Raw genomic sequence first — 11,903 nt, forward strand, 5'->3', positions numbered from 1 at the left:
GAGTAAATGTGAGTCCGTAGCGCCCTGGGCTGCCTGCAGGTTCCCTCAGCTGCCATGGCCAGAAGCTGTGGGGCCTGAGGATGATGAAAGCCCAGGAGATCTTCCATCATCACACACTGTTCCCAGTCCTGCCCTCATGCAGAGTGCTGCTTACCCACAGGCAGCTCCAGAGTTAGGCAATCTGGGCTCTGGAAAAATGATACAAGAGTCAAGGGCGAAGGGGAGCTTTCAAAGGTGGAAAAGTGCTGCAATCCAGGGGAAACCTCAGAAGGGAGGTTGTTTTGAACCTGAGGCAAAACACAAAAGGATGTTCTGCCCACAGTCCATGATCAACATGGGAATGATGTAAGTCCATGCAAAGGCCTGGCCTGCTGCCCTATCTCCTGGGCAGATGAAAGGCACCACTCTACAGACTGCAAAAAATGGGGGAGGATAGACAGTTTATGCCTATGCTCCCTAAGCATGTGACCAGCCTGGGTTCTAACGCAGTGAGAGGAACAGGCCAGGGCCAGTGTCCAGGGACCTTGTCAAAAGACCTCAGCTTTAATCTCAACATTGACAGCAAAGTCAACCCCCTCCCCAGTGTATGTGAGGGGTGTATTGAGATCAGTTTGAGAGGGCAGATATTAAGTGTCAGGCACAAGAAAGTATACAAACATTGTCACTCATCTTCTTCTTCCTGGGGCAGACACCCCTACTTGCTCACATCTGTAATGTATGGAGATCTAGACAGTATAAAACTACCAAGAGCTGAATATCAAGGCCAAACCCCAAAGCCTGATTTCCGGGGATGTGTCTGTCACTCTGTTTTAAGATGAGTTTAACAAGGGTTCTGACACATGTGCACATTTGGAGCCAACAGCTCACAAAGCCCTCTGATCCCATCCACACTCAAACCAACCCCTGTAGGGGAGGAGAAGTGGAGTGTGGAGGGATAATAGATGCATTTGGTAAGAAAAAACATCCAACAATGGCTCCAGCTGGGTTTGAGAGGGGATAGCATGCCCTCCCAGGATGAGGATCCTATGGTGTGTTCTTGTCTATATTAAATGGGTCTGAGTGGAAGTGAATTCTAAAAATGTATAACAGAGACTCAGAGAGGGATGAGGAAGGACAGAGTGCAGGCAGAAGGACACGTGGCCCTGAGAGAGAAAAGGAGAAGGACGCAAAGCTATTTGTTTCTAGTTTCAAACACATCATAGTTTTTCTCTTTTTGAGGTGTTATGTGACTTCAACTTTCTTGATATTGAAATAGCTAGAACCATTTGTGTGTCCCCAGAGAATCCAGGGCATGTTACCCCTTCCAGGCAGTGGGTGCAAAGGTCAGGATTGTTTTTTAACCCCATCAGCCATTGATGCAATTATATATGGCTAGTCTCTGAGCACGTTGGTCATATTGACTACTTTTTAAAAGTATACATTTAAATTCTGTTTAAACCATGTCAAAGGATTTGATTATAGTGTTATTTAATATGTTAATTGCATTTTTAAGAAAGAAGCCATGGGACCAGAAGCTGAAAGACTGTTAAAGTTGAGATATGAGGGTCCTTTGACAGCCTGGTATGTTAAGCCTTGTGCTTGACTGAGAACTCTGATGTGAGGTCTAGGCTGGGTCCTTAACATCTGTATGACCGTGAACACATTACTTGGCATTCTTCAATTTTCCCTTGATATATATATATATATATATATATATATATGGTATATATATACACATATATATGATATATATCATACACACACACACACAAATATATATATATCAACCTTTGTGGTAGAAAACTATTAAACCCTTAAAGGACATCCTCACCTTCTGGAAAACAGGGTAGCTTCAGTAGGTAGGCTGGGTCAGTATTTTCTTTCCCAGACTGGCTCCTAGTTTGAATGGGTCTCAGAGAAAGTCACCACATCTTCTCATTCCCTGCGAGACTGCAGGCCCCACCCTGGGTGGTCTGCACAGGTGGGCTTCTTTTACCTCCAACTTCTGTCTTCTGCTCTGCCCAGGTACCTCCAGTTCTACCCTGCTGGTGTGCTTGACTATTTTGACCTGCTTCTTACATCCATGCAAAGTCCCTCTGACTGAAGATGTTAGCTGAAGAGTCCAAGACACAGCTATCTCTGAAGGCCAGTTCTGGGGCCACGTGTCACGCCAGACACAACAAGTGTCATATGGTCTGCCTCATCCTTACCCTGGACTGTTAAGGCCTGTGGTGGACACCGTGGCTTTTCTGAAACTCCTGTGCTACCAGGAGCTCAAGAATGTGTCCAGAAACACATCACTCGTGTTAGGTGTAATATCAGCCACATTGGGTAGCAGAACCTGGGCAACAGGGAAGCCCAGACCTGATTTACTCAGACAGGGAACTTCACTGTTGAAAATTAGTGTGTGCTCATTGTGTGATCTCGTCAGGAAAATGTGAAATAGGACTAAGTGACGTAGCTTCCCTCCCTTTTCCCCCTCCTCCCTCTCTCCCTCCCTCCCACTCAACAGAATGCTTTTTACCATGTTTCTCTCACTGCTCCTAAAGAAAGCAGCCAAAAAGTTAAAATCCCTTGATGGAAACTGCTCAGAAGAACACATTTAGCCAATTGCAAAACAGTATTTCCATAAACATCAAATGTGATTGTGAAAAGGGACTCTAGTAACCACTCAGAGGATTTACCTGCAACAGGTTCTTCTTAGATATTACCTGTCTCCCAACACTCTCCAGAGTTGTTCATTTGGCTCTTAATGAGAATAGTGGGGAGTCAGAGAGTGAGGTACACTGCTGGAGACTGATTAGGGGCACTTAGCACCATGTTATGCTGAGCGTGTGGGGGTTTTTCACCCTTGGTAGTTAGTGTTTGCTTTTTGGGCGACCTGTGCTTATCTGAGCTTCTCCGCTAAGGTGCAGAGGGATTTTGTTGATCCCTCTTCTCAGGAAGACAAAGTGGTAAGGGAGGACTTTTCCAGCTTTCAAATCCCTATGAGTGCAGGACCCCAAGTAAGGGAAAGACAGCTGTGGCACATTGCACGGACTTTGCACCTGGACAGAGCTGAGGCTGTCAGGTAAATGCCAGCCCTTCGGGAACTGCATCTATGACAAGAAAGACCAAGGCCCCTCAAGACAGGTCTTCCTGGGGCTTCAGCGACCAAGAAGGAGGATGGTAGAAGATTAAGTAGGGTGCAGCTGCCAGATACAGAGCACACAGCACAGCTGGCCAATTTACCACGGGTGTCAGTGCCGTGTGTTGCTGGTGAACACTATCTTGCTGGTGGGGCTAAGGGGTTGGGGCTAGCCCTCTTGGGCTTCGTGTTGCCATTAATATGCTATAAACTTTAAAGTACGCCTGACTTTTAACCAACAATCCCACTTGCTTGATCATGCCAGGGGACAATCAGATTGAATTGGCTTTTAGTTCCATGGAGTGTTAGTTTTAAATGCCCAACTAGATGCCATGCACACAGCCAGAAAAGACACAGATGAAGAAAATTAGGGAAAATCTAAAGAAAATAATATTCCAAAAAAGAGTCATACCCAGAGTGGTATGACAGGTCTTTAATCCTAGCACTAAGGGAGTTCCAGGCCAGCCAAGGCTATATAGTGAGACCCTGTTCCAAAACCCCCCAAAACTAAAATAATAATAATAATAATAATAATAATAATAATAATAATAATAATATCAAGGGTACCTGGGAGGCCAGAGGATGGGTACATTTAAAAACTGTTAATTGGGCCCACTGGCACATACCTGTATTCTCAGCTCCTCAGGGGGACTAGAGAGCAAGAAGTTCCCTTGAAGAGTTTGAGGTGAGTCTGGGAAACAGTAAAACCATAATTTGCCCTGTGCTCACCCAGGCACTAAGGCCGTACTATGTCAAGCCTTACTAGTGTGCTTCCCTACCTTGAAGACTCACTTCTTACTCCTATGCACAGTCCCACTCGTGAATGTCATGGTGGCTTTGGAAGCTCACTCAGTGCTGGCGCAGGCTGAGATTGACTTAGTTGCCATTCTCCATGATACTCATGACCTGGCCCAGAGGCCGCAGGGTATCATTTTCTGGGAATCCTAAAAATTCAATAACGAGAGCCACCCAGATCAGCTTAATTGGGCATTTAGCTGGCCGAGGGCTCTGGGCTCTAATGACTCAATTCTGAAAAGCACCGAAGGGAAGGGTAGAAACCCTTTGCCACTGACATACTGGAGATTCTAGCACTTCCGGCGGCTCTCATCTTGTCTGAATGTGGTCTTTGGTCTTTATTGGGTTAGATGACCAGGCAGCCTTTCGTATTGTAAGAATTCGGAGGTATTCTAAGGCAATGCTAACGTGTATGGAGAAGAAGTCAGCCAGGTGAAAGCCCTCAGCGGGAGGCCTTGCGCCCACGTGGTCATCAGGTGTGCTCACAGGTGTGCTCACAGGTGTGCTCACATGCACCTGTCCAGGCCTGAGAGGAAACTATCACCACCAGTCTTTCTAAGCACTCCGATTCCAAGAGCTGGGCGCTGTAACTGCCCAGGAACGTCCATTTCAGAAGAAAGACAAGATGGAGTCAGACACAGAGGTAGGCATTGAGGGGTGCTGCTGGGAGTGAGATGGTGGCATGTGACAGGAGATGTCCTGGAGATTGTTCTCAGGCTGCCTGCCAGTTAGGCTCCAAAGAATTCCTATCTGTGAGAAGCTGCTGTGGACCCTGGGTGAGCTCTATGTTAGATGGGACATAGCCCCACGTCCTGACCCGGAACCCCCATGCCACACACCCTAGTCATCTCTGGACTACTCCTTGCTAGTTCTTCTTAGCTAGAGCCAGACCATAGTCTTCCCATCCTGCTGCTGAGAACTCAGGAGCACTCCCTGCCTCTCTGGAATGGAAGCCCCTCTGGGTTCCTAACAATAGTTCATGGTTAGCAACGGACAACTGTGTTCAGCCTCAAGAAGTGTCAAAGTCATTTTCTTTTAAAAAATTATATATAATATATAAATAAATTACAGTATAAATTATATAGTATATAAATAAATTATATATACTATATAATATACATATGACATCTACTTCCTTATGTTCCAGGTCCCCTCACCCCCTGAGTGACAGTAGCTTCCTGAATAGTCCAGGGATGTCAGTCAGTACCTGTAGTAGACACTGTTACTCTCATTACAAAAACATTTAAGTGCAAGAAATTGCTTCATAAAGGTGGAATAAGGCAAAATATGCAGGCTGGCACTACTGTCAAAGCAACCTCAGTTGGAGCACAATCTCACTGCTTGCATGAGTTTGTCTAAATCCTCAAGAAAAACAGAAAAACGACAGAGTGCTAATTGCTGTCAGGTCATTTCTCACAAAGTATGTCAAAGGGCACAGAGGTAGGCATGCCCTATGGTAAACACAGGTGTGTTTAATTTCAGGTGATCAATTCCAGGGTCCTCTTCAGATGCCAGCATCTGATTGATACTCGAGTTCCTTATATAAAATGTTGCAGTGTTTATGCATAACCTAGGCACACCTTGCTTCTTCATATCCTGGCATTAAATGGCATGGAAATTGCTGTGTTGGGTTTGGAATAATAAGAAAACCCCTGCATGTTTATGTGCATGTTGCTACTTTGAAAATTACCTAAATTGGACAGTTTTTTTTTCTTGAGTATTTTCTCCCTGCACTAAATTAAATCCACTGGTGCAGGGCCTGAAGATATGAAGGCTAGGGCACCCCTCATTAGTGTCTAAGAAAAGCAGTATCTTTGGTCAAATCTGGGTTTTATGTTGGAAGAGAAATTCGGAGCTGATATAACCAAATACAGCATGCCCCATGTACCCCCAGCTAGCAGCCACAGCAGAGACTCCCAGCCTAACGCTGTGACTCTTTAATACAGCTCCTCATGTTGTAGTGACACCCCACCCCCAACCATAAAGTTATTTTCATTGCCACCTCAAAACTGTAATTTTGCTACTGTTATGAATTATAGTGTAAATATCTGTGCTTTCTGATGGCCTTAGATGACCCCTGAGAAAGAGCCTTTCCACTACTTCCCCAAAGGGGTCATGACTCACAGGTTGAGAACCATCAGCCCAATTGCCTTCCCCTGTTCATCAATTTGCCAAAAAGGGTTATCTTTTTTTTTTTTTTTTTGCTGAGATTTCTGTGTTAAGATTATTTCATTGGTAACATTTAGCTATCCTCCTCCCCCTGGGGAAGGCAGTTTGCTAGAACATTCTCTGTGCTCCATCCCTATCCTTGAGACCCATCTTTGACTGTTGCTCATTGAGCAGTCATTAACCATCAATGCAGGGGTGGATGGAAGTGCCTCATCATGCCTGTGGTTTGAGTCTCTAGCCAGACCCTCAGTGCTCAGTGTTCCCATTTCTAGGGTCACTGGGTATGTGTGTCTGAGTGGTTGTGTCTGGATGAGAACGTTCCGGCACTGCAACTGTCTAGGACCCAGATTTATGTGTTTATCTCCAGATTCCTGAGTTCAGCTCCTCTCTAATGACAAGGAGGCCAGACTGGAAGAAACCTGCCATTCTCAGCACTACACAGGAGATGGCTATGGGCTGGAGCCCAAGGCCCCAAGGAAGGAATTTCCAAAGCCACTGGTCCTTGATATCTGAAGGCTCTCCCGAGCTGTCAGGGTTCAGCCCCACAGTCACCTTCAGAAAAAGGCTTTCAACTGTTCAGGATTTAGAGAGTCCCAGTGAGCAGGAGGAGCCCCATTCAGACCATTTAGCTGCAGAGGAAGAACCATGCATGTCAACCTCACTGAACAAGGAGCAGCATCAAAAGACAGAGGCCCTGCAGGCAATGAGCTGGCCAAGGAATTCAGGGATACCTGGAATTTCGGACATCGCCTGCCAGAAGAGACGAGACCCAAAGAAGCGGGCAGCTGCAGTAGGTATCCTGCCTCCCAACCCAGCCCTGTTCCCAGGGAGCTCCATGTCCCTATATGTTTCCCAGTTATTATATGGGGGACATTTGCCTTCCATTATTCAGTTTCTCTGACACCAAGTATGGAGGTGTGCGTAGAATACTCACCTCTGCATATGAGGTCACAAGGCCTTCGAGCTTTTCTGACACTCAATGCTCAGCTGCCTCAAGATAGCTTTGCTCAGAAGGAATACTGTGAATGCTGTTGCCTGTAGACACCATGACTCCCCAGCCCTGGGCTCTGCAAGCCTAGTCCTCAGTGCAGGCTCTGGCACTTCCTTATCCCAGGTCTCTAGCTCACAGGCATCCAGGTACAAACTGTCCTTAGCACTGAGGGGTCAATAGAGAAGTTTTTGACAAGAAATGTCCCATTTGTCACCTCACTACATAAGTTCTCCCAAAGTGTCATCTGTGTTCTTTACTGCACTTTTACCTGTGCCTAGACACAGCAGGATGTTGCTACAGTCTGGGAAGGTCCTGTATTGGGGCCTGGCTGAGCTGTCCCAACCCCTTTCCTAGCCACAGTATGAAACAGAGATAGATCACTCTCACACAGAAAAAGCATAAGCCACACCTGACCCCCACCTGTCTCTGAGGTGCTTCTGCCTCTCATGATGCCAGGAATACTCTTTACCAGAGCCCTAAAGGTCAGATGAGTACCAGAAAGCATCCTGGCAGGAGCAGTGGCCAAAATAGACAGAGCATGTACCTTTAGGCCAGATGTGGTGAACATCTGTGACCCCAGCCCTGGGAGGCAGAGGCAGGAGGTAAGTCTGAGACCATCTCAAACAACAAAAACATGCTATCTGCCCAGTTCCCAGTTCCTGTCAACAGACACCAATTCTAAGCCCTCATACCTATTAACTGACCACTGGAAGACTACAAGGTCCTCATTCAGGTGGAATTTTTTTTCCTGGTCATTTCTCCCCTGTATCCCTCCTGAGGATGCTAACCTCTAGAGTAGCAGAGGTCAGTAAAGCCAGCCCCTTTCTTGGCAAATTTTATTCTCTCACTCTGAAAAGCCTCAGGCGCTGACCCTTCCTGAGACTGAGAAAGCCCAAGTCTGGGTGCCACCCTTTCTCCACAGTTGGAGTAACACACAGAAGATAAACAAACCCCATGGGTTCAGCTGGTATCTCATACATGAACATGGATTCCAGGCCTGCTGGGTATTTTTTCCCCAACTGCATTGTGTACATTGGTTACCCGTAGTGACAGTGATTCTGCAGATAGCTGTCTTTCTTCTACACAGATGCAACGCTTGCGGCAATGGGAGGCCCAGATGCTTCAGGAAATTGAGGAGGCAGTTCATCATGAGCTTACCATCCAAGAGGGGGTCCTTAGCACTGAGCTCCTGGACCAAGCCCAGGGGCCACTTAGCATCAGTACAGTCAGTGTAGATCCCCAGGACCCTGGTGCCTTGGCATGACTCAATTGTCTACACCGCACACTCCAGCTGGCCCAGGTGAGTAAGCTGGGAGCAGACCTTGTTATCCAAACAGTAGAAGATAAGGGAAGAATTGTCTATGCCTGGGTAGGGGTGGGGTACATCAAGGAACAGTTGGCAGTTTGAAAGAGAATGGGATTCTTTGTGTTCTGTAACTGGAAAAGGTCACTGGGCCTGATTGAGCCCTGTGCTCTCTACTGCCTGGCTTTGACCTCAGGGACAAACTTTCTGCTCCTCTGACCCTTGTTTTCCTTATCTGAAAAATGACAAAAACTTATCAGGTGCAATACAAAGCATATGGGCCCAGGTATTGTTGGCCCAGCTCCCTCTGCCCTGGGGAAGTCATGTGTACAGGGGACCCCTGATTCCCTAGGCCAAGCTCACTCTGACCATCAGCAAAGCAGAGCCAGGAGGAAATGGGCTTTGGAGTTCTGAATACTAGGCCAAGTGCAAGTGTGGTTTGATTGGAACTTCTGAGCATCTCCGCAATGGAAAGGACAGACAGATGGAGAGGAAGGCCAACTTCTAGGTGGGATTAGGTCTGGAGATGGAGAGAGGACTGGTGTGAGCTCCTGAGGACAGGAGAAACTGGGAAAGAGTACAGTTTAGGGTTTGGGTTTTAGTCCCCTTGGGAATAAATTAGATTGATTTCCCACTCATCTTCAGAGCAGCACAACATAAAGGTCTGATTTCTAGACACCTGGAAAGCTGTGGTGACTGCCCAAGGCTGTTCTCTAGGTGGGGATAGGAAACAGAGCTGCTGCAGTGGCCTGGGTAGCTACTTACCCTCTCCGTGTTCTCCCCATATTCCCTCTCCTGTCTCTTAGTATCCCAACCCAAAGTGGTGGAAGCACCCCAGATGGTGTAAGGAAGGAGACCTGAGATGGAGCTTCTCTTAACACCAGACTGCCTCCAAGTACTCTCAGGCCGGCCTCTTTGTGCAGGCATGTTATGGCCACTAAATACAGAGATCAGTTTTGTTTTTAGAAATGTTTGTTGTTTCCTTGCTGAAAACCAGACAGATGATTATGTTGTCAGTGCAGTCCATTCCACTGCCCACCTGCCCTGTCCACAGTGGGTCAGCAGGTGGCTGTAGATAAAAGGTGCTACTGAGAAATCAAAAGGAAAAGGCCAAGATAAAAGAATAGGGCATAAGAGAGTCTAGGAATATGTGAGGTCCAGAGCTGCCTGTTTGGAGCCACAGGTAACAGGTCTCATTGTCTGCTTTCAGGAGCGGGCCAGCAGCTGTGACTAAATGGGAAATCCAGCTTCTACACGAGAGTCTAGGTGGTCATTTACTTTATATTTAAACATCTGCATGTTTTACAAGCTACATCCTATTAAAATAATTCTCTATTTTCATTTGTGTAATTATCTGGTTATAAAATCAGCCTTGTGAAAGTGTCAGAGCCTTATTAATTTTTCAAATAAGACAGAGTACTATTTTTAAAACCTGATTGGAACTGTGTAACATGGAGATGAATGCATCAGAGAAAAGCTCTTCCAATCTTCATTATTAAAAATAAACTCTTTTCATGAGAACTATTTCCAAAGTTTATGCTTGAATGCAAATCAATTCAAATGTAAAGACAAGAGCATTCTATCTCCACCCCACTTTTCAGAGACTGAAATTCAAACACAGAACGAGTACAGGGAAGCAATTTGAGGCAATATATTCTTGAAAGAATTGTAGGCCCCAGAGGAAAGGCTTAGGCCTTCCTGGACACTTACATTGTGCTTTCTGGGTTACTGTGTATTTGCCCAGTGAGAGCATGCTTTACTCATAGGCACTTCAGCTGAAGTGATTAAAATATCATTCTTTGGGCTAGCAAGATGGCTCAATGTGGGGTAGCATGCTTGCTGCCAAGTCTGAAAACCTGAGTTTAATCCCTGGAGTCTAGACAGTGGAAGGAGAGAACTGGCTCCTCCTACAAGTTGTCCTCTGCCCTGATACAGATGCTCATGCTCTCGCTATAAATAAACGATGTAAAGTTATTTAAAACATGCCATTCAGGAGGACACCTCACCAGTAAGGTCATGCAGATAGTCCACACGCTGTTTGTAAAAAGACTGGTGGCAATCCAGTTAATGCGAGGTCCCCTTTGGACTCTGACATGTTCTGGGTTGCAATCAGCCTGAGAGAAACAGAGCAGGAGGGCTAGGCATCCCCAGACTGAGACATGCAAAGCTGCTGCTGCTGCTGCTGCTGCTGCTGCTGCTGCTGCTAGCTCAGGCTGTTTTTCCAATAGAAGGATCCCTAAGTTAACAATTCTGTGATAATTGAGTAATGGTTGGGGATGATGCCAACCATGGTTGCTTAGAGATAAACACCGATTATTTGAGTCTGCAAGACCATGTTTTACAGAACAGCAGTCCTAATACCTACAAGAAAAATAGAACGTGTGTTCTGCTTCCCCCCTACCCCAGTTCCAACTCAAAGTGCCCTCCATCTCCCAGAGGTTCCCCCTCCCCCAGCTATCTAATCTTTTATAATCACACTTCTCTCCATATAGTGCCACCATACTGGCACCCATTTCATGTGGAATACGGTTAGAGAACTAATTGCTAATCCTATGACATGCCTGTCTTGGGTTTGAGTCCTCACATGGAGAAACATCTCCTTTGTTTGGGTGAGTGCTTCCTGCTGCCTTAATCACTTCCTATGGCTGAATGATAAGTGAAGTTCAGCACAATGGCTCATGAGCACACTCCTTTATCATGTCCCTGCTCTGGACATGATAGTAGTTCCGCTGGAGTTCTCTCTGGGATCTTGCAAGATGAGATAGAAGTGACTTCTTACCTGGAATTGCTGGATAGAAATTTACCTCCAGGTTTGTTCACATCAGCTAATTCCATTCCTCATGTTACCAATAACTGGCTGAGCTCTTTCTATTGTGGGTAAGCAAGGGAAAGTGCCTCTGACAAGGACAGGCCACCAACCAGCTCCAAGCCAAAGCCTGTTGCTCCAGACTCTAGAAGTCAGAGAGCATTTCCATGTACTTGGTTACTGACTTGTTGCTAGGGCTGTCACCTGCAGCCATAGCCAGCTATGGCAGCAGGAATGCCTGATGGTGCCACAGCTTTCAAACAGGACTTGGAGGCTGAGACCCTCAGGCAGACAGAAGGAAGCATTATAACTCTGAGCTCTGTGGGTAGCATGAAGACAGACTTGCGTTTGGGGGCTGTTTTTGAGATACCTGGAGCACTAGGGAAGATTCTAACAACATATAATTAGGTCCTCAAAGTCTAACTGAGAAAATTAAAACTTTAAAAAGATGTGCTATTTTAAAAACCACCAGCATGAACACTGAAGGTGATTTAACCTTAGCCCCTGCTTCAGAGCCTCAGGGAAAGGGAGTCTTCCTAATCTGTAATTGTAGGTCTGAGGTTTTTCTTCAGTTGCTAGCTGCCAGAAGGGAACCACTTTGTTTTGAGATGCTGCCTGTCTTCACCTCCCTGTCACACAGCTAGCTAACCCTCTAAGCCATTAATGACTGGACAAAACCCACCAGCCTTCAGATCTCTCTGGCCTATCTGTCTGCCACCAGTCAGAGGCATGG

Source organism: Arvicanthis niloticus, chromosome 7 (genome assembly GCF_011762505.2).
Source record: "Arvicanthis niloticus isolate mArvNil1 chromosome 7, mArvNil1.pat.X, whole genome shotgun sequence".
Lineage (NCBI taxonomy): Eukaryota > Metazoa > Chordata > Mammalia > Rodentia > Muridae > Arvicanthis > Arvicanthis niloticus.